We start from the raw sequence: 22,366 nt of genomic DNA, 5'->3' as shown, positions 1-22,366 counted from the left end.
GTTTTCTTAGGGTTTTAAGATCAGCTCCTACTTCCTGTTCCACCTCAGCTTCCTGGTTTATTTAATTGGTCCTCTATGGATGACATCTGTGTTATTGCCCATCTTTTGACAGCAGAGATGAATGGCGTTTGCCAAAATCTCAATCTTAGCCCCAGACTTATTTTCAGGGTGGTGCTTTTGGGTGTTTGTGGCATCTTAGGGAGGTAGGCCTTTGGGGAGTCCTTAGGAGAGCAATTTGCTTGGTCATGTACTGCTGCAGTGATGTACTACCTTCCTAAGAGCCTGAATCATCTCTGTGATCAAATACCAGACAAGAAACAATTCCAGGGAGGTGTAAGACAGGTGTGATCTCTGGGAGTTCTAGACCAGCCTGGTCTACAAAGGGAGTTCCAAAACAGCCATGACTCTTGTAGAGGAAACCCTGTCTCAACTAACAAACAATAAAACAAACCCCAAAGAAACTTTGAAATCTACCCTAAGTGGCTCATTTCCTCCAGCGAGGCTCTGTCAAGCCTAAAAGTTCCATAATCTTTCCAAACGATGCTACTTTCTGAAGACTAAGACATTTCACATTCAAGCCACAAGGCCCTTAGAGGACTAGAGACCAAAGTAACCATTTTTCTCTTGTTTCATTAGTTGCCCCAGGTATTTAGTGATAGTGATAGTAACAGGAAACTTATTAATACATCAAACAGCCTTATCTTTGCACTTGCACATGAGTATTTTATTTTGAGACAACATTTATATATCACAGGTTGGTTTTGGTCCTTCTGTTTCTCTCCAAAGGGTTCTGGGATTACAGGGTCTGTGCCACTATGTCTAGCAAACATTAGTGTTTCTCCAACCCAATTCCTGGATATGGAACTATAAAATCAAAGAATATGGCCATTTTAAATTCGGATTTGGTTGGTCAGGATCCCTTCCAAGGTTTGTGTTAGATTATGTTCCAACTGACAATTTAGGTAAGTGTCTGAGTTCCCTTGGTCCTGAGACATTGTTGCTGGCACCTTGGACACCTAAACTAATCTCCGGCATTGTTACTGGTGGGGAAACCCGGGAGTGGTGAGAACAAGGACTTGCTCAATACTGCTCATCTCTAAACTTCTGCCTTCAGAGCTAAGAAGTGAGGGCTATCAGTAGGGCCTGGTGCTGTAACCCTGTGAGGAATGATGAGGAACCTCGGACCCTAGGCATCTATGCTGTTCTCTGTGGGGTCTTTATTAGCCTTGTTTGTCTCCAATGCAAGGTCGTAAGAACATGAGGATAAAGAAGCAGCTCTGGATGCTGCAGCACAGCCCGTAGTCAGTTACAGATTCCACTTTCTGAGTTACAGATGCTACCTTCCTTTCCAGAGCTTTCTGCAACCACACCCCTGCTTTATTTTTTTCTTCAAAGTTTCTGGAGCAGAGCACCTGGGATCTAGTTAGAAATGTCTATTTTCAGACCCACTGAAGATTTACTCAGTCAGAACTTGGAGCATGGGTGCAGTAACTTGGGGTTTAACAGCCTTTCAGGAGATGCAGATGGCTTCTAGAGTATGGTGCTCTGCTAGCCACTTCCCATTCATGAGCCATTTCATTTCCCACTAGGTCCTTCCTCCATGGTACAATTTCTGAGCATTCTCTGGCTTCCAGCTTCTGAAACACTCCCTATTCTCACACCTGAGCTCAAACAGAGGTCTCCAGCTGACCCCAGTTTCTGCAGCAATGAAAACGTATAGTTTAAGATGCATGGGTAGACAGACAGACAGACAGACAGATAGATAGATAATAGATTGATAGATGATTGATAGGTAGATAGATAGATAGATAGGTAATAGACCGATGATAGATAATGAATAGATGATAGCTAATGTACAGATATATGTTAGATAATTGATAGATAGGTGATAGATAATTGGTAGATAAGTGATAGATAATAGAAAATAAATAGATAAATAACAGGTAGATAATATAGATGATCGATAATATATAGGTGATAGAAAATCAATAGATCAGTAGATAGAATAGATAGATGATAGATAAATTATGGATAATTAATAGATAAGATAATAGATCAATAGATAGATAGATGACAGATGACTGAACCAAAGGAATTGTATATGCTAGACAAGCACTGTGGAACAAAACTATATCCCCAGCCTATTTCTCACTTTTATGTTGTGACAGGGTCCCAAACTGGCCTTAAATTTGGAAATCTATGGCCCCAGCTTCCCTGAGTACTGGGATTATAGGAGTGTACTTCACATCTAGATAACAGTAAGTTTCCTAAGCTTGTATACATGTGTAGCACTGTGTTGGAAATTTATCTCCAGTTCCTGTATATTGTGGGCAAGGCATCTCTACCTCTAAGCTATCCCCTCCAAACCCTTATTTTGTTTTTGTTTTGGAAATGGCATCTCTCTTTGTCACTCAGGCTGGCCTGCGATTTTTCTGCTTCTCCCGTCCAAGTGCTGAAGTCACAGGTATGCAGTACCACAACCAGTTAGGAAGCCTACATTTAAAATTTTTATTTTCTAGGTTCGATTCCTGTTTCAATCTCTAGGCCTGCAGATCGAGATGTAGTAGCTCTCAGCTACTGTTCCAGCACCCCTGTTGCTACCATGCTCCCCACTGTGATGCCAAGCCTCTGAAACTGCAAGCCAGCCCCGATTAAATGATTAAATACTTTCCTTTACCTTGGTCTTGGTGCCTCTTCACAGCAATAGAACACTGATTAAGACCGTTTTTGTCTGTTTTTGTTTGTTTGTTTGTTTGTTTGTTTGTTTTAAGACAGGGCTTCTTTGTGTAGCAGAGGCTGGCCCCGAATTTCCCTCTGTGTACCAGGCTGACCTCACAGAGATCTGCTTGTCTCTGCCTCTCCCCAGCGCTGAGATTAAAGGTGTGAGCCAACAACACTGGTTGTTTTTATCTGATAACATGGCAGCTTTTCCTTTCCTGGGCAAAATCAAATCTGCCACTGTTCCCCAATCCCAGGAGAGCATTATCTTCTGTGGGTCCTTATGCACTTAGAGAGTTTGTGATGATTATCAGTGTGGGGGGGAATCTGGGATAAAGGGAGACATTATCCTGTGGGGACTATTTAGGCTAAGTTAGCCCCTGGGCAGGTCTGTGAGGGATTATCTTGATTAGGCTAGAAGATTCGGAAGGCACCGTCCCTACCCCCACTCCATCACCACTGCTTTGGGTCTCAGACACACAAAAAAGAGAAAACAGGGCTAAACTTCCTGTCTGTCTGTCTGTCTGTCTGTCTGTCTATCTATCTATCTATCTATCTATCTATCTATCTATCTATCTATCTATCTATGTTAGAGTAAAGTGATTTTTATTTGCTCATCAAGTCTGATTTTAGGTTTCTTTACCATATTTCCATTTCATTAAAAGCAAAGGCCAATTAGTCCTCAGAAACCACCTTCGTCTTGACTAATTTGGAAATAACGAAGTTCGTAAGTCTCCTTGTCAGATGCAACCACACGAAGCCAATCACAAGAGATTATTCTTCTTAAGGTATGTCTTGGTAAGATATTTCGAATACCTTTTTGAGAACTGTTTCTCAGAAACAACTGTGATTTTATTCTTCAGGCGTTCAATGTGAACAACATTCCCAAGATTTCCAGTTTTTCCGTTGACTTTAACCTTCTCCCATAGAAACTGTTCAAAATGTCCAGAATCAAAAGTTCCACCTTCTACTGGATGAGTAAGGTCCAAATGAAGCCTCCAGCTTCACTTCTTAAGCCTCTTGTCTCTCTGTGGTGCCATCCTGACTGTATATTCTTGACCATCTGCTTCAAGCTCTTATTTCCAGGACTTCCTCACCATGATGGACTTTACCCTCCAACTAAGAGCCAAAATAAATCTTGTTGGGCTGGAGAGATGGCTCAGTGGTTAAGAACACTGACTGCTCTTCCTGAGGTCCTGAGTTCAAATCCCAGCAACCACATGGGTAGCTCATAACCATCTGTAATGGGATCAAATGCCCTTTTCTGGTGTATCTGAAGATAGCTACAGTGGACTTATATATAATAAAAAAAATTTTTAAAAAAATCTTGTCTCCCTGGAGTTACTTTTCTTGGGATATTTTTATCACAGCAACAAGGCTGAGTTCCCACCCTCCTCTCAATGTGGCTTCCAGTCATTTTGTCTAAGAAGGCAGTGGTGGGAATGGCGGGGGGTATCACTGTGGCTGGGTGGCAACCCATAGGACCAAGAATTGTTTTAAGCCAGCACCCTCACTTATACCCCCAGCTGAACTAAGCTTTGGTTAATATGTTAGATGAGAACTAATAGTAAACTCATAATCGAACTGCACTCCAAGTTCTTCCCCTTCTTCTAGAGCCACTGTGGGTCTAGTGAACTGAGCTAGGCTACCAATGGATCCTTTGGGGGCAGCCCAAGGTATCAGGAGTATGAAAAAGATGTACACAGGGGAGAATTATGTGTGACCTTTCTGCAGAACCTGCTAAGTCCCTTTTCTTTGTGCCTGTTCTGAATGGCGTGGAGAGGCTGTGAGCACAAGGCTGAAAAATGGAGGTGGGGGTGGGGAGACCTTTCTCAAAGGCCAGTCAGTCTACATGCTCTGGTTTTTATGCCCTAGGAGCCTCCCAGAACAGTGTTTGTTCCCTGGACCAGGTTAGATCAGAACATTCTGACCTTTATTCTGACTCAGAGCTAGAAGTCTACAGTAATAAACTGTCAACCAGATTGACAGTCTCTCTCTCTCTCTCTCTCTCTCCTTCCCTCCCTCCTCCTCCCTCCCTCCCTCTCTCCCTCTCTGTCCTTGGCAAACAAGTCATTAATATTTCATTGGTTCATCAAATGTTTATTTGGTATCTGCATAGCACCAGGAATTATATAAGGAGGTTGGAACAGGAATAGGAAAGCAGTGCCTGTCTCACCTGCTGTACCCGCAGGAGCACGTGTGGACACAAGGTCACAAAACCATGGTCTTCCCAACATGCATTTGGGGGATTTCTGGGGTCCTGAAAATGTTTGAAGGGGTCTGTGAGGTTGGAAACTATTTTCATAGGAAAAATAAGGCACCTTACACCTTTTATTCTATTCCAGAACTACATGCTTTGTATGTGCGTCCCCAGAGAACCTTCCAGTCTCCTCCACATGACTATCAGGTATTATGGAAGCAAATATGAGGATCCGGTTGTATAAATGTCAGAACAATGCCAAGAATAACTATAGTTCATAAAAATTAAATTAATATGTAAAGATTTATAGTTACTTGCTGAAAAAGATTTGAAAATGCCCCCCCACCCCCGCTTCCTTTCTCTTTTTCAAGACAGGGTGTCTCTTTGTAGTCCTAGCTGTCCTGAAACTCACTCTGTAGACCAGGCTATCCTCAAACTCAGAGATCGGCCTGCCTCTGCCTTCCTAGTGCTAGGATTAAAGGTGTGTGCCACCTCCACCTGGCCTAATTTCCTAACATAGTAAATATCATTGCAGTTTGCAAAACAATCTTAAAAACTCTTGATTTTTGAGACCATTGTATACTAGTATGCAATTTTAAGAAACAATACAGCAAAGTTCTGTAGAGCAATGTGTCTCAGAACTAGCATGTCCATCTGTCTCCTCCAGAGTCAAGTTCAACATTCAACACCTTGTCAACAATTTGTCTCCCTCACTGGCGGTATTATAAAGGCACACGTAATTTCATGAGAAGATGCCACAGTCTAGGCAGCTGAGCCATTTGACGTTCCCAGCTGCTTACAAGTGAGCTCTCGAATCTCACTTTAGCCTGGTTTTCTACATGTCGTCTGAATTACCGCTCTCTTTTAAGAAGTCCTGGTAGCTATAACAGATACCTCACTGACTTTAATTTGCATTGCCCTAATGTGTAATGATGCTGAAAATATTTTCACACACTTACTTGACAACTGGAGATATTCTCCAGTGCACTGACTCCTTATATCTTTTGCCCATTTTCCAATTAGAGTTTTTTTTATTTGAATTTCCCAAATTCTTTGCATTTATAGGATTTCACTACATTGTCAGATATGTGCTTTGCTAACACTTTCCCTTGGTTTCTATCCCTTTCCTGGTATCTTTTTCAGAACAACAGGCTGTCTCTTTGAAATAGATTTCATCTTTTTTTTTCTTGGCTAGGTTACACCTTGGGGGTCGTCTAACAACATCCATCCATCCAGCTTCCACCCTGGGGGTCGTCTAACAACATCCAGCCAGCCTGCTTCCTGAATATCTTCTACTGTTTTCTAAGTGTGGTGTAGTGATAACGTTTACATCTAATCTTTCACCTTTATTGAGTTAATTTTTATAAGGTTTGAAGTTTAAATTGAGTTTCATATTTATCTATACTGTGCTTTAGACATGCTTAAATTTCATGTATTCAATATTCGGAAAGTCACATATTACTATTTGATCAGTGGGATTTTCGGGGAGGCAATTGGTTCTACTCATGGATTAATGGGTTAGTTTTTTCTTTTCTTTTCTTTAAAGATTTATTTATTTATTATATATAAGTACACTGCAGCTGTCTTCAGACACACCAGAAGAGGGCATCGGATCTCTTTACAGATGGTTGTGAGCCACCATGTGGTTGCTGGGAATTGAACTCAGGACCTCTGGACCTCTGGAGAGCAGTCAGTGCTCTTAACCACTGAGCCATCTCTCCAGCCCAGGTTAGCTTTTTCTTAACTCGCTAACTTACCCCACCTTACCTAAAACCCAGGTTCTTCAAGGACACTAAGAATTTATCATGATAAGCACATAAACCGCGGGTAGCTGCCAGGTGCTGGGGGGGATGCTGGCACCTTTTCTTTTTTTTCTTTTTTTCTTTGGTTCTTTTTTTCGGAGCTGGGGACCGAACCCAGGGCCTTGCGCTTCCTAGGCAAGCGCTCTACCACTGAGCTAAATCCCCAACCCCGCACCTTTTCTTCTCCTCCCATCATTTCCTTCTTTCCAGTCTGGGGAGGTGAACTCACCTTGGGTGTTCAGTTTATACTTGATTTAATTCTTTTTCTCCCAAGTTGATGTTCAATCAGCTGTAGAGGCTTCTTAAAGCACAGCTGCCAATTCCACCCTCAGAGTTTTTGATTTGCGATGATATAGTTGAGGAATCTGGAATCACCTGGGGAAAGAGACCTCTGGCAATGTTTGATTACATTAATTGAAGCTGGAAGGCCTGATCACCGTAGGCGGCACTACTCCCTAGGCTCGGGATCCTGGATTGTGTAAAAGTGGAAGTGCATGCATGCATTAGTTCATTGTCCTATGCTCCTGACTGCGGATGTAATGCAATGTAACTAGTTCCTCAAGTTCTTGTCACATGACTTCCCCACAATAATAGACTATAACCTGGAATTGTGAGCCAAATCAACTTTTTTTGCCTTTGGTTTTGTGGTCAGATTATTTTATCACAGCAACAAGAAAAGAAACCAAGACAGTAGGTTTGGGGGAGAACCCAATAATTCACTTATCTGACAAGTTCCCATGTGTACTGATGGTCTGGGAGCCATATTGGTAGTTAATTTTGGCTACATTAGATTGAGAGATGTCTAAGAGACTAATAAAACACGCTTCTGGATGTGTCCATGGAGGCACAGAGAGGGTTAACTAAGGAGGAAAACATGCTCTAAAAACATACTCTGAAAGGTTTGTCCCATACGTCAGGGGCTCAGAGGGGGTCGTTGCCCCCAGGATCTGTAATGCCCTGTCACACCCTCCTAGCCATAGTGTCTCCAAACCTCTCAAGCTATGAGACACAAGAACACCTTTCCTCCTTTCTGTTGTTTTACTTGAGGATTTTGTTACAGTGACAGAGAATTGAGAAGCTCCACTTTAGATGGCTCTTGTTAGCTTGAATAGGTGTAACAGTGGTTAAAACGTTCTCTCTGCCATGGTTGTTCTTATCAGCTTCATTGGTTAGCTTCGTGTAATAGAAAAACTTCTGGGTATGTTCCTAAATGTGTTTTCAGAGAGCTTCAGCTGAAGTGGAAAACCTGCCCTGAGTGTGAAAGGCACCGTCCCACTGGCTGACATCCTAAACTGAGTAGAAAGGAGAGAGCAAGAAGACTACCAGCCTTCATCTTTCTTTGACTCCTACCTGGGGACACAATGTATCGAGCTGCTTCACAATGTTGACATCATCACTTCCCCAACATGCTGGACGGTGTCTCTTCTTAAGCTGAGCGCCAAAACAGCCCATATCTCTTTAAGATGATTTAGTCAGGCATGTTGTTACAGCAACAAGAAAAATAGTAATACATTCTGCAAATAAATAGACTCCAAAGGGCATGGCTTATAGTATTTGTTTTCTGAAATTTACAGAAACTTAATGGGAAGGTCTTTTTAAATGGCAGAATTTTATTTGTCTTGTTTTTAATTGTAACTAAAAATTGTAACATAAAATTTACCACCGTAATCATTTTTCAGCATAGTTCAGTAGTGTTAAGCATATTTAAGAATGCCTGATTCGGGTGGACTAGGAGAATTCAGCAGTTAAGAACACATACTCTTTTTCAGAGAACCAGAACTGGAGTCTCAGTACCTACCATGACCCGGAACTCCAGATCTGACTCTTTTGGTCTTCAGGGGCATTGACACTCACCGAACATACCCACACATAGACATATAATTTAAACAAATAAATAAAATATAAAAAGAATGACTGAGTTTTGCGTCTGCTATCCTTTCCTTAAATTCTCTTTGGATAATAGAGGACTGTTTTTGTCTTTGATAAAACTGACAGGAATTACTAACCCAGAAACAGTGTGGGTAAGGATGGGATCTGGGTTGTGGAGTGGCAAAGTTTGTCAAGAGTGACAGAAGATCCTTCATGGTCCAGGAAGAGGAGATACCCAGGAACATTACTTCATCTAGAATGCTAGAAAGACTCAGGAGATTGCAGAACCAGATGTTGAGCAGATGAAGGGAAAGTAGGGCATCCAGACAACAAGGCTGGCTTTGAGATGTCATGATATCATGAAGACAGTTTATTTTTATTCCCATAGACTATGGACTTCATCTCCAGGAACTTTTGTTTTCTTTCTTTGAGACCTCATCTTTCAGTGTATCCCAGGCTGGCCTTGAACTTGTGGTAACGCTTCTATTTCAGCTTCTTGACTGCTAGAATAGGATGCCATGTTCAACTAATCTCTAGGAACTTAGAACATGCTTTACAGATGTAATGGATAGGGATAGACCTAGCAAACGGAAAGTTAGGGGGCTAGAACTAAACATCAGCGCTAACCACAATGCTGTGTCCCGAGTAATAATGCCCTTAAGCACTCAGAGACCAGTTCCAGAAAGTTTCACGTCTGTCTTAGACTTTTCATTGCACTGTGAAATACTTGGTTACATGAATTGAGCTTGGAAGACCTGACCACTGTAGGTGGCACCATTCCCTAGGCAAAGTAGAAAAAGTGAGCTAAACACTGGCATGCCTGCAAGCATGCATGCATGCCTCATTGCTCTATGCTCTCTTGGCTGTGAATGTAATGCACCTAGCTACGTCAAGTTCTTGCTGCCTGACTTCTCCACAATAATTGAATGTAACCTGGAATTGTGAGCCAAATAAACCTTTTTGCCTTAAATTTTGTGATCACAGTATTTTATAGCAATAAGAAAATAGGGGGGTGAGGTGGGAGAAAAATTTTTTAAAAAAAATTAAAAATAAGAAAATAAACTAACGCAGTAGGTTTCCGGGAGAACTCACTAATTTCTGTTTCTGTCAGGTTTCCGTTGACGCCACTGAATAACAATGCCCTTGATACTCACAGACCGTTTCCAGAAGTTTCGAATCTGTGTTAGTTAGAATTTTCATTGCCGTGTATAATACTCAAGAGAACAGCATAGAAGTAGGAAATGTTAATCCCAGGCTATAGCGTTGGAGGTTTCTCTCGGCGCCATTGTTATGGGCGTGGCGAGGTAGATCATGGTGTGGACATCATGGTGGTAGTGAGTACAGTGGGGCTCACTCATGGTACCAGTTCACACTGAGCCCAAAACAAGATACTGTCCCAAGGACATGTTCCCCAGTGACCTATTTCCTTCAAGCAGCCCCCACCCTGGAGAGTTTCCATTATCTCTCGATGTCATCAAATGATGAGCCTCTCCATGGATTCCTTCACTGATTAGGTCAGAGCCTTCCCGATCCAGCCATCTCTCAGTGATCGGGTATGCTGTACTGGCATCAACATATGGCCCTTTTTGGTGAGAAGGGTCTGTGTGAAGGCTTATATCTACACTCATCAACACCGTAGATGGGTTCCACTGGCCACCCACAGGCAATTGATAGGAATACAATTTTATGAAGAAATCCAACTGCCCCAGTTGAAGGAGCTGTTGTCACAGCCCTTGAGACTGCTTCATGAAAGAACTTGCTGGATGCCGAGTTGCTCAACAAACGACATGTGCCAGTTGTCACACAATCTCCTTGCTTGAAAAATTTTCCAATCAGATTTTACTTGACTGCCTTTGAAGTAAAGCTTATCAGTCACTTGAGGCAAATATACAACCGAGTGAGAGAAGCTATGTCCACCATCCTCGTGAGTCAGGGCTTGGGTGCAGCTCTTGCCTCTGCCTTTTTGGGGCCTGTTTGTGGATTGACTTGTACAGTGGAGTCTTCCCCTGGAACTCCTGCACCCCTTGACAGTGGGAGCCTATGTCTGCGTCTCTGTGACAGAGGCTTAGTCCTGGAGTAGAGTGTGAATCTCTGAGAACCCCTAAGAAGTGATGGACCACTTATTCGTTGGGTCTGCATGTACTCTATGTCTGTTCCTGAGTACATTTTGCTTTCTGTCCTCTTGAATGAATGAGGTACCTGGGATGGCTTAAGTACGTCTTATGCCTTCCGTCCTCTGCATGTCAGGTTTTTTGATGGGATCAGATTTTCTCTTTTAGGTCAAGTTGATTTCTGTTCTTCCTGTTAGACTCATGGGAAACACCTGGTTTCCCTGGAAGTACTCAATCTCCAATTTATGGTAGAGGGTTCCTTAGCTCTCCCCCAACCCCAGATACCTCTGTCTTTTTTTCCCCCATTCTCCTTAGAAAGCTGTATCTTCTGTGTCTGGACAAAAAAGCTCATCTTTTCCTGACAGTCTGGCTGCAGAGCTTAGCGCCAACCTCCCAGCAGCATCTGTGCTCTCTTTTACAGGATGAAGAATTTGTTAATTGGGCCGAGAGCTGGACAGGAGCAAATCAGCTTACCCCTTTGAGCTACACTTCAGAGTTCAGCAGAGTGACATGAGTAAAGGGATGAGGAGGTAAGGCTTGAATGAAAGGGCAATGGTCAAGGGAGATTAATTTCCTGCCACAGGGATGACTGTGGGGCTAAGGAAGTAGCTAAGCTTCCTGCAGGAAGGCTCAGCCACACAGCTATTATGCCCACCACACTTCCTGATCAGAAGTGGCCTCCCCGACAAGTTTTATACTTTGATTTCCAGCATGGTCTGGAAGTCTGCAGAGTGCCTGTCTTCAAGTTTTCCCAAAGGGAGAACTTGAGTTGAGAAACAGGTAGAGGTGGTTTCGTGAAGCAAACGTGAGAAAACAGAATGCCAGAGAGGAGGGACAGCCTACAGACATGTCACTCCAGGCATATTATAAAGCAAGCTGCAGTAAAGAGGATGCTCAAGTCCTCACGAGACCTGAGGCAAGAGGAGTACTGAGCCATCATCCTTTGTGCCCTCTCCCTCCAGGGAAGGGAAGGTTTGGGCATTCTGGACTGTCTCTATGCCTGAGCTCTGCAGGTTTCTGAGGTTTCTAGAAAGTTCCAAGGTAGGATAACACAGATGGATCAGGCCTCTGAGGTAGGACATGGTCATTGTGAATTGAACTGCCCCGGCCGCCATATTGGTTTCTCCCCTAACCTGCTTATTTGGTTTCCTTGGTAGGCCTATGTACCTCTTAGTGTTTTTGTTTTTTTTTTTTTTTTTAGCTCATTTCCGTTCATTTATATCACATCAGTCAGGGCTGGTGTCAGTGGCTTGAAGTCTCAACATGAAGAGAATTAAAGAAGCGCGTTTAGCGAACCCTACACTGCAAAACCTGTCCGACGGCACACTTCTGGAACTCCAGCACTCAGGAAGCAGAGGCAGGAAGAGTAGAGGTTAAGTCTTCATGGGATGTATAACCAGCTCAAGACCAGCCCAGGACACTAAAGAGCTGTTCCAGAAGGAAAAAAAAATTAAAATATGGCTCTCATAGACATGAAAATTCTTTCAGTAACTCCTGCCTCATATCTTAGTCTTTTAGGTGTTTAAGCTATGGCAAATTCTCAGGCCCCGGAGGTCCTGTGCAGGTCAGTTTTTATACAGAGTTTCATTCCAAGTCCAACCTGATTCCAGCCACTTCACAGGGTTGTTGTTTGGGTTAAACTATATGTATTTAGTGTCTCGTTTGCAGCAAATGCTGACTTCTTTCTCTTAGAGTTTTAACATAATTTATTTTTAGAGCACTTTCAGGTTCATGGTAGATTATCAAATTCTAAACCAGGGGGATGCACTTGTCGTAATTGAGGAAGTATTATCATTTAAATTTGTAACTCACTTCAGGTTCATCTTGGTGTTGTATATTTGGGTTTTGACGAAGTATGACGTGTATCTGCCACTAGAGGATTTTACAGGATAGTTTCACTACTTTGGTAACAGTCCTTAGTGTTTTCCCTGCCCCTTCCCCTTATGCCTGGCGACTACTGATACTATAACTGTTTCTGACCAAATCTTTTGGGTTCAGACTGGAGTTCTTGGAGAACCTGACCTAAGGCTGAACTCAAGTTAGCTAACAGGCAGGTACCTAGCACCAATTTCCAGGTTATTTCCCAACAAATCTGTACCTCCAGGTTACAAGCCTGCCCCTGACATTTCAGTTCCTAACAACCACCAATCAGGAGGAAAGCAGAAGTTAAGTTTATGGCTTGGCTCCCAGCACCAGCCAATTATGTTAAAGGCCATAATGCCCCCCACCCCCAATCAGATGTGTACCAGGCTAGATACCCGCTGCTTTTTTTTTTTTAAAGATTTATTTATTTGTTTACTTATTATCTGTACACTGTGGCTGTCTTCAGACACACCAGAAGAGGACATCAGATCTCATTACAGATGGTTACGAGCCACCATGTGGTTATTGGGATTTGAACTCAGGATCTTTGGTAGAGCAGTCAGTGCTCCTAACCACTGAGCCATCTCTCCAGCCTTAGATACCCGCTTCTTGCCAATATAAATGCTTGTCTGAAACTGGGCTTGAGGCCCCCTTCCATTCTACACTGGAAACAGTGATTTGGCCCAAGCTCCAGCTTAAATAAAGAGACCCTAATGCGATTACATCAGAATCAGCTCTTCGGTGGTCTCTTTGGGGTTCACGAACATTTCCAGGCACATATGGCATTTCCATATGATGCCTTCCAGAATGTCATACAGTTGGAAGCATACAGTCTCTAGCTCTCAGAATGGCTTCTTTCACTTAGCGATGTGCTTACATTTCCTTTATGTATCTTTATAGCTCTATAGTTCAGGCCCTGGTTCTGAATAATGCCCCAGTGGTTTAGATGTATTACAGTTTGCCCTCCTTCTCGCCAATAGCTCTCTTGGTTATTTCCAAACTTCTCGATGATAACTGAAGTGTCTATGGACATCCATGTGCAGGGTTGTACACGAACATAAGGAACAAAATTACTGCCTCATTTAGTGAGAGCATGTTTTATTTTATAAGACACCGGCAAAGTGCCTTCCAATATGAATGTACAGTTTTATAGTCCAAAGAACAATGAACCAGAGCCCCCGCTGCTCAGCACAGCATTTCATTGTGTCGATGTCTGGTATTTTTACCACTAGGTAACAAAGGTACACGGATATATATGTATATGTATTTTTTCATTTGTAATTCCCCATTGACGTATGACATGGAACATCTTTTCATGTTGATATCATCTCTTTTTTTGAGACAGGGTCTAACTTAATAGCTCTGAGTGGCCTGAAATTTTCTATGTGGACCAGACTAGCCTCAAGCTCAGAAAGGCCCACTGGACTCTGCCTTCCCAGCGCTGAGACTAATGGCATGTAGCACCATGCCTGGCTTCATAGCAATTTTTATTTCTTTTCTAAAGAACAAGGATAGTTTTTCAGTATATTCTTTTAAATTTTAATGAGGTCCAGCTTATTAATTCCTTCTCCTATAAATCGTGTCTTTGGTGTTATATCTAAAAAGTCTTTACCATATCCAACATCACTTACATTTTTGAAAAGTGATTTGTCTTTTATTAGTTCATTGAGAATTCAGTACTACATGGTTTGATCATATTCACTCTCTCCCCAAACTTCTCCCAGATCAACCCCTCCTCCCTACCTACCCAACTCCTCCCAGACCCACCTCTCCTCCTTACCTACCCAACTCCTCCCAGACCCACCTCTCCTCCTTACCTACCCAACTCCTCCCAGACCCACCTCTCCTCCCTACCTACCCAACTCCTCCCAGACCCACCCCTCCTCCCTACACAGCCATCTCCTCCCAGATTCACCTTTCCTCTCACCCCACTTAACTCTGTGTCTTTTTTTCACCCATTAAGTTCGATTTGTGCTGTCCATATGTTCTTGGGTGTGAGGCCTTCTGCTGGAGTCTGATCAACATACTAGCAGCAACCCTCTTAAAGAAGATTCTCCCTCTCCCAGCAGCTATCAGTTACCAGTAGCTCCTCGGCTAGCTGTGAGACTGATCTCTACCTCCCTTCTCCATGATGGGATTTGGACTGGCTTGACCTTGCACTGGTCTTGTGCATGCCGTATTGATCACAGGGTAAATGTGCTGTTACCCTGTAATGTCTGGAGGACACAGTTTCCTTGTAGTCATCCACTACCTCTGGCTCTTACTGTCTTTCTATCTCCTCTTCACCAGTGATCCCCACGTCTTGGAAAGAAGGGATTAATATAGATGCTCTTTTTAAGGCTGAGTATTATTCGCTATATGTTGGCCAGATGTGGGTCTCTGTGTTAATCACCATCTACTGCAAATAGGAGCTTCCCTGATGAACATTGGGAGATGCACGACGATGTTGTTAGGAGTGAGTTTAATGCAATGTCCAATTAGCAGAATATAGTTGGGTTTCTCTTAAGGACCTGTGACTTGTCTAGCCATAGGTTCTTGGTTCAACAATGGTGCCAGGTATGGGTTTCATCTTGTGGAGTGGGACCTAAATCCAATCAGAAAGTGGTATGTTACTCCCGTGATGTTCATGCTACCATTAGTCTTCGGACATGCCTTGTCAGGCCAGTCATTATGATAGTTCATAGGGCTCACAGCTTGGTAAGGTTGATGAGTAATTTTCTTATTGGGAAGTGTCCATGGCACCTCCTACCTAGCATTCTGAAAGCCAGCTAGTAAGGATGAAGACTCCAGGTCAGCACCAGCATAATATCTCCACGACTCCAGAATGTGGAGTCCAGTAATAGGATCCTATCATCAAGTTCTAGAGGGTAACAAATAGCATCGACAGTAGTCTGTAATGTTCTCAAAATCTAGGGGATCTCACTAGCTAACAACTTCTCATAATTTCATAGTTTTGTGTTTTACATTCAGGCATAGGCTCCACTTTGAGTTAATTGCTATAAAGGGTGTAAGCTCTGTGTCTAATTTAACTTTCTATTTTCGCATGTGTCTTAACTTGGGTTTTATTGCTCTGGAAAGGCACCATGGCCACAGCAACTCTTATGAAGGAAAACACTTATTTGGGGCTAGCTTACAGTTTCAGAGGTTTATATTAACATCATAGCAGCAAGCAAGCAGACGAAGTGAAGGAGAAGGAGATGAGAGTTCTACACCTCAGTCTGAAAGCAGCAGGGTGGGACTGTGTGTCACACTGGGCATAGCTTGAGCATGTATGACCTCGAAGCCTACCTCCACAGTGACACACTTCCTCCAACAAGAACACACCTAATAGTGCCACTCTCAGTGGCCAAGCATTCAAACACGTGACTTTGTGGGTGTCATTCCTACTCAAACCACCACAGTGCATTGTGGTGTTTCTTTTCTTCTCTTTCCTTTTCTTTTCTTTTCTTTTCTCTTCTCTTCTTTTCTTTTTTAAAGGTTTATTTATTTATTATATATAAGTACACTGTAGCTGTCTTCAGATACACCAGAAGAGGGCATCAGATCTCATTACAGATGGTCGTGAGCCACCATGTGGTTGCTGGGAATTGAACTCAGGACCTCTGGAAGAGCAGTCAATGCTCTTAACCTCTGAGCCTTCTCTCCAGCCCTGTTTCAATATCACTTGTTGAAAACCATTTTCTTCTTAGATTTATTTATTTTTATTTTTATGTATGCGAACATTGTGCTGCATGTATGTGCTTGCACTATGTGTGTTCCTGGGGTCCACAGAGGTCAGAAGAGGACCTCAGAGCCCTTGGAACAGTAGTCACAGATGGTGGTGACCCATTATGCGTGTGCTGGGAACAGAACCTTCGACCTCTGCAAAGGTAGCCAGTGCTTTTAACCACTGAGCCACCTCTTCAGTCCTGAGAAATCCTTGTCCCTTCCTCTATTGTACTGACTCTACTCTTGTGTCAAAGGCCAGTCCACTATACTAATATGGGTCTACTTCCATGCTGTTGATTCTGTTCTCTTGATTTATTTGCATATTTTGAAATCCCAGCCAAAATATCTTGATTTCTTTGCTGCATAGTAAAATTTGAAGTTAAGTAAGGGTAGTCCTCTAGATTTTCATCTTCAATACAGTGTTGGCCTTCCTGGGTCTTTTGCCTCTTAGTTTGTTGACATTCACAAAATTATTTGCCCTAATTTTGATTTTTATTGCATTTAATCTATAGATCAAGTTGAAAAGGATTACATTCTGTCAATCTGGAGCCTGTCTAGCCATGAACATGGGATGTTTCTCCACTGACTTAGCTCTTTAATTTCTTTCACCAGAAGTTTGTTGTTTTTCCTCTTACATACATATATGTCATATACACATACACATCTATGCACATGCACATATACATATGCGTATATACATTTTATTGGATTTACTAGATTACTATATTTTTTAAGTTAATATAAATAGTACTAAATTTTAGATTTTCAGAATCCATGCATTCATTGCTGATACATAGGGAAGCAATAAACAGGCCTTATTGTAACTAAAAGAATGGTTGAATGTATTTCAAAGTGATTCTTTTCTCCATTCCCAGGCAGGAATAAGAAAGGATATTTTTCTTTCAGCATTCATGCCAAGAACCTGGAGAAAAACCCATAAAAATCCCCTTTGGCCATCACTGGGCACCCTGGAAGTTTTAACCCTGATTTGTGTAGAATGAGCGTCCGGTAGCCTGTCAGTCACGCACAGGTTTTCCTGCCCTGGTGCTCGATCCTGACTTCGTAGTCAGAGGAGTTTGTTCCAGGGCGAGCACTTTGCTACCTAGGCTGTTTCTCAAGCTTTGGGGCAGCAGTGTGTGCTGATCCCACTTCTCCAACAGGAAGTGCTTGTAGGACTGAGCGAGGAACTGTAGTTCCTTACATGCTGGACTGAAAACCAGAAGCCGGTGCGCTTTGTTTTTCTAAAAGTATGGAACATAAATCCTGGCCGTCTATTTGTGGTGCTGAATCCAACCATGTCACTTACTGCCGTCCAGTGTCCATGTCCAAATTTCCATCACCCCACGCTGGAAATTAAGGGCTACATACTAACTCCCCACAAGTGCCAACTTTACAGTACTATTAATGATTGACTAGTGATTGTTATTATTATATAATAAACAATTACAAATTTTCTCTCTCTCTCTCTCTTTTTTTTTTTTTGCTAAAGATTTTTATTTGTTTGCTTGTTTTTGAGACAGGGTCTCACTGGTCTAGAACTCATAGATATCTACCTTCCTCCACCACTCAAGTGCTGGGATTAAAGGCTTGCATCACAACGTAACCTTTTTAAATAAAAATAAATGTAAATATGTATTTAAAATTGTATTTTCTGGATATGAGTGTTTTGCCTGCATGTATGTACTGTACCACATGTGTGCATGGTGCCCTCCTAGGCCGGAATAGATGTCAGATCCCCCTGAAGTTTGAGCCACCATGCAGGCGCTGGAACAGAGCCCAGGCTTTCTGCAAGAGCAGCCAGTGCTCTTGACTACGGAGCCGTTTCTCTAGCCCCTGGTTTATTTTTTATGTATGTGTATGTGTGACAAGTGTTTGTGTGAGGCTACATGCATGTGAGTACTGTTGCCTATAGAAGCCAGAAGAGGGTGTCTGATCCCTTGAAGCTGGAGTTACAGGTGGTTGTAGCCACCCATGTGACTGCTGGGAACTGAACTTGGGTTCTCTGAAAGAGCAGTAAGCACGGAGCGGAGCCAACTCTCCAGGCCCTGCCCCTGCAGTTTTTCCAGTCAGACATTGGGCATCATTCTCAAGCATACGTTTGGGTCAGAGAGACGATCATGACTGCTTTCGAGACGACAGAACTGATAACATCAAGGTATGTTCTACGGAGATAAGGCTCACTAATGGCGAGGCCGCCGATGAAGCACAGCGATGCTTCTTCCAGTCAGAGCAAGCAAATTACTCTTGAAGTTGGTCCTAAATGGAAACATTTATCAAGGTAAATGTTCTGGGTCCACATTGACTTCACCTCGCTGGTTTTGGTTTACTGTTTCATATGCTCAGCAATGGAACCTTGAAACTGCCAGAGAGATGAGTAAGAAGATTCCTTGTGCTAATCTTATTTCCAAATGTAATTGGTGCCTGAATTATAAAGCTCTTGGCCTCTAAAGACTGTATGAGCGGAGCCATTTATCCTCATAAGTGGGCCAAGGTGTCACTGTGATGCATGCTCATGTCCCAGCAATGGAAAAGTTAGTGGAATTGGTACGATCTTTCTGGAAAGCAATTTGGCGATATGTCTCAAACATTTAAATTTGTAGATCCTATATTCCACTGGTTTTATTTTGAGAATTTAATTTATCTGAAAGAAACGATTGAACAAATGGGTAAAGGTGTGTGTGCAGAGGTGTACAGTACAGCTTGTTTATAATTATGAGAAATTAGAAACATTCCAAGTGTCCAAAAATAGGGGACAGGACACGTCAATTATGGTCTGTCCGCCCTATGGTGTGCTCGTCATGCAGCTGTTGGCAAAGATAAGATAGAACTCAATAAGGAAAGGCATGTATAACGTTCAGGCATATCTGAACTTTAATTTCTGATACCTAAACTCTCTGCCCCATTGTGTGTGTGTGTGTGTGTGTGTGTGTGTGTGTGTGTGTGTGTGAGAGAGAGAGAGAGAGAGAGAGAGAGAGAGAGAGAGAGAGAATAATAATGCCTTTCTTTGGCAAATTCTTGCATAGAAAGATGAATTTATATATCTTAAACTCAGAATATTTTAAATAATTTTAAGAAAAAGGAAAATCAGAGTCATGTGCAGAAGTATAGAAAAACCCATTGCTTTTGATTTCCAAAGGATTGTGGCCAAAGGAGCACAGCTGAAGTCACGTGAGCAAACTCTTAGGAACCCTTTAAGCTGGGACAGACCCCATGGACTTGTCCCCTTTGTCTTCAATGCCCTTTTCACATCTTGAACATATGTCTTGTCTAGACGCACAGCAAGCATTATATGACGTCAAGGGTCCACGGCTTGGGGCTGGAGAGATGGCTCAGTGGTTAAGAGCACTGACTGCTCTTCCAGAGGTCCTGAGTTCAATTCCCAGCAACCACATGGTGGCTCACAACCATCTGTAATGGGATCCGATGCCCTCTTCTGGTATGCATGAAGAGATCAACAGTGTATATGTGAGATAAATAAATAATTTTAAAAAAAATTTTTTTTAAAAATTAAAAAAAAAAAAAAGGGTCCACGGCTTGAACACAAGCATCCTCACACTTTAGTTATCGATGTGGTTTGTTGTGACATACGATTCCTCATTTCCCCGTTCCTTCCCTTCTAAATCCAAATGATTACAATATATCACAGGCTGCTGGGTAAAACTTGAACAAGTTAAAGAGAAAGAAGATTAAAAAAATTCAACTTCATGACGATAAATGGGCTGTGTATCATGGCTCTGCAGGCATTAAGAGAAGCCTCATTACTGACTACAACTAAAGTGGTTTACCTTGGCTGGGAAGCTTTCTAACGTGTAGTATCAGGTCGTCTGCAGATGGGTCGAAGCCCTCTAAGTTCCTCCTCTAGCTTACCGCTCCAGCTAGTGGTTCCAGCACACTGTCGAAACAGAGTGGGGATAGCGGGCATAGCTGTTCTGTCCCTCATGCCAGTGGGATTCGGTTTAAATGTTGGCCGTGGGTTTCTAATATATATATATATATATATATATATATATATTATATATATATATATTATATATATATATATATAATCTTTTATGTTGAGTTATGTTCCCTCTTGTCCAGCATTCTCTAGGGCTTTTATTATGAAGGCACGATGGATTTTGTCAAAGGCTTTGTATGCATCTATTGAGATGATCATGTGACTCTTGTCTTTAAGTTCATTTACGTGGTCACATTTATTGACTTTTTTTTTTTTTTTTTTTCTGGAGCTGGGGACCGAACCCAGGGCCTTGCAGTTGCTAGGCAAGCGCTCTACCACTGGGCTAAATCCCCAACCCACATTTATTGACTTATGTATGTTGAACCATCCCTGCATTTCAGGGAGGAAGCCGATCCCGTCATGGTGGATAGTCATTTTGATGTATGCTTGTATTCTGTTTGCAACTGTTTCATCAAGGGTTTTCAAATCTATGCTCACTAATGATTTTGACTTGTACTTTTCTTTTGTTGTTGTGTCTTCTGGCTTCATAGAAGGAGTCTGGGAGTGGTCTTTCTGCTTGTTTCTTTTCCTTTTTTTAATGGTTTAAAAAGGATTGGCTGTAGATCCTCTTTGAAAGCCTAGTAGAATTCTGCTGGAAATCCATCTGACCCTGAGTATATATAAATCTGGTAGACTTTTGATTATCATTTCAATCTATTGCTTGTTTTAGGTCTGTTCAGGTTGTTGTGTTCTTCTTCGTTTCATTTTGGTGGTTAGTCTAGAAATTCGTTCACTTCTTTTACGTTTTCCAGTTTAATGGAGCACAAGTTTTTAAAATATTCTCTTATAATATTCTCGGGGTTTTTGGTGCCTGTTGGAATCTTTCCTTGTCTATCTCTGATCCTGTTCATCCAAGTCCTCCCCCTCCTTTGACTCATCAGGCCAAGGGTTGATCATTCTTACTCATCTTCTCAAAGAACCAACTCTTAGATCCATTGCGATTTTTATTATTTCTTGCTATTGACTGGGTTTGGATTTTTTTTTCTTTTTTCTTTTTTCTTTTTTCTTTTTTCCGGAGCTGGGGACCGAACCCAGGGCCTTGTGCTTGCTAGGCAAGTGCTCTACCACTGAGCTAAATTCCCAACCCCGATTTTTTTTTTTTTTTTTTTTTTCTCCCAAAATTTGAGTTGCACCATTAAATCATTTATTCATGCTTTATGATTGTTTAATGCAGGCAGTTTTCAAATAATTTACATTTTATACATTTATAAAATTATATATATATCTATTTTTAACACTGTGGTCTTGTCTATCTGGTGTTCTGCATGTTTCTTGTATCTGCATGGGTGTGTCTTTTTTTAGTTTGGGGGGAAGTTTTCATCTGTGATCTTGTTGAAGATCTGGTCTCTGCTGTTGACTCTGGCTTCTTCTCCCTAATCTATGCCTATAGTGTGAAGGTTTGGCTTTTTCATGGTGTCCCACGTTTCCTGTACGCTCATTTCCTGTATTTGACCTCCCCACCCACATTCCTTTGTTATTTGGTCTAGAGCTCTCCTGTATCATTGAGTCTTGGTATTCTGTCTTCTGTCTGAATCATTCTGCTTCCATCACTTTCCTTTGTGTTTCCTAGTTGAGTTGCTGGGTTTTCAATTCCATTTCCGTTTCATTTGAATCTTCTTCAAGGTCTGTGTCTCCCGGTTGTGTTCTTATCTCAAGTCCTGCCATAGTCTTCATCATTTCTATCAACCAGTCTCTGAGTTTCCTTGGGCACCACTCAGAACTTTATTCTCCTTAATCAAGCTCCTTCTTCTTAATTTCACTGAGCTGTTTCTTCATGTCTTCTTTAAACTCCTTGATCAAGTTTATGATTGTTCTTTTAAATTCTGTGTCCTGAGGTTCACCTAGGCAATTCTCACTGACAAACATGGAGAAAAGATGCTAGGCTGATCTTTCATAGTGTTTGAACTTTTTACAATGAGATCTGGTCATGGAGACTTAGTGTAGGTTGATGTCTATATGCCAGTGATGGCTGGCACACGTTAGGTCAAGGCCATGATTGGACAGTAAAATAATAAGGCAGGGGCAAAGCTTGTGTAAGGCAGGAGAGAAGGGAAAGAAAGAGGAGAATCAAGATGGAGACAGAGAAGAAACCCAGATC

At 42.1% G+C, this 22,366-nt stretch overlaps 1 pseudogene; it reads right to left on the bottom strand.

The window, feature by feature from the left end:
* Window positions 1–3,400: 3,400 nt before the first annotated feature.
* On the bottom strand, window positions 3,401–3,758 carry LOC116900974 (annotated as a pseudogene).
* Window positions 3,759–22,366: the final 18,608 nt, after the last annotated feature.

The sequence above is a fragment of the Rattus rattus genome, chromosome 5 (assembly GCF_011064425.1).
Source record: "Rattus rattus isolate New Zealand chromosome 5, Rrattus_CSIRO_v1, whole genome shotgun sequence".
NCBI classification, from domain to species: domain Eukaryota; kingdom Metazoa; phylum Chordata; class Mammalia; order Rodentia; family Muridae; genus Rattus; species Rattus rattus.
Note: the sequence above shows the minus strand (reverse complement) of the source record. Positions and strands in the feature narration are given on the sequence as shown.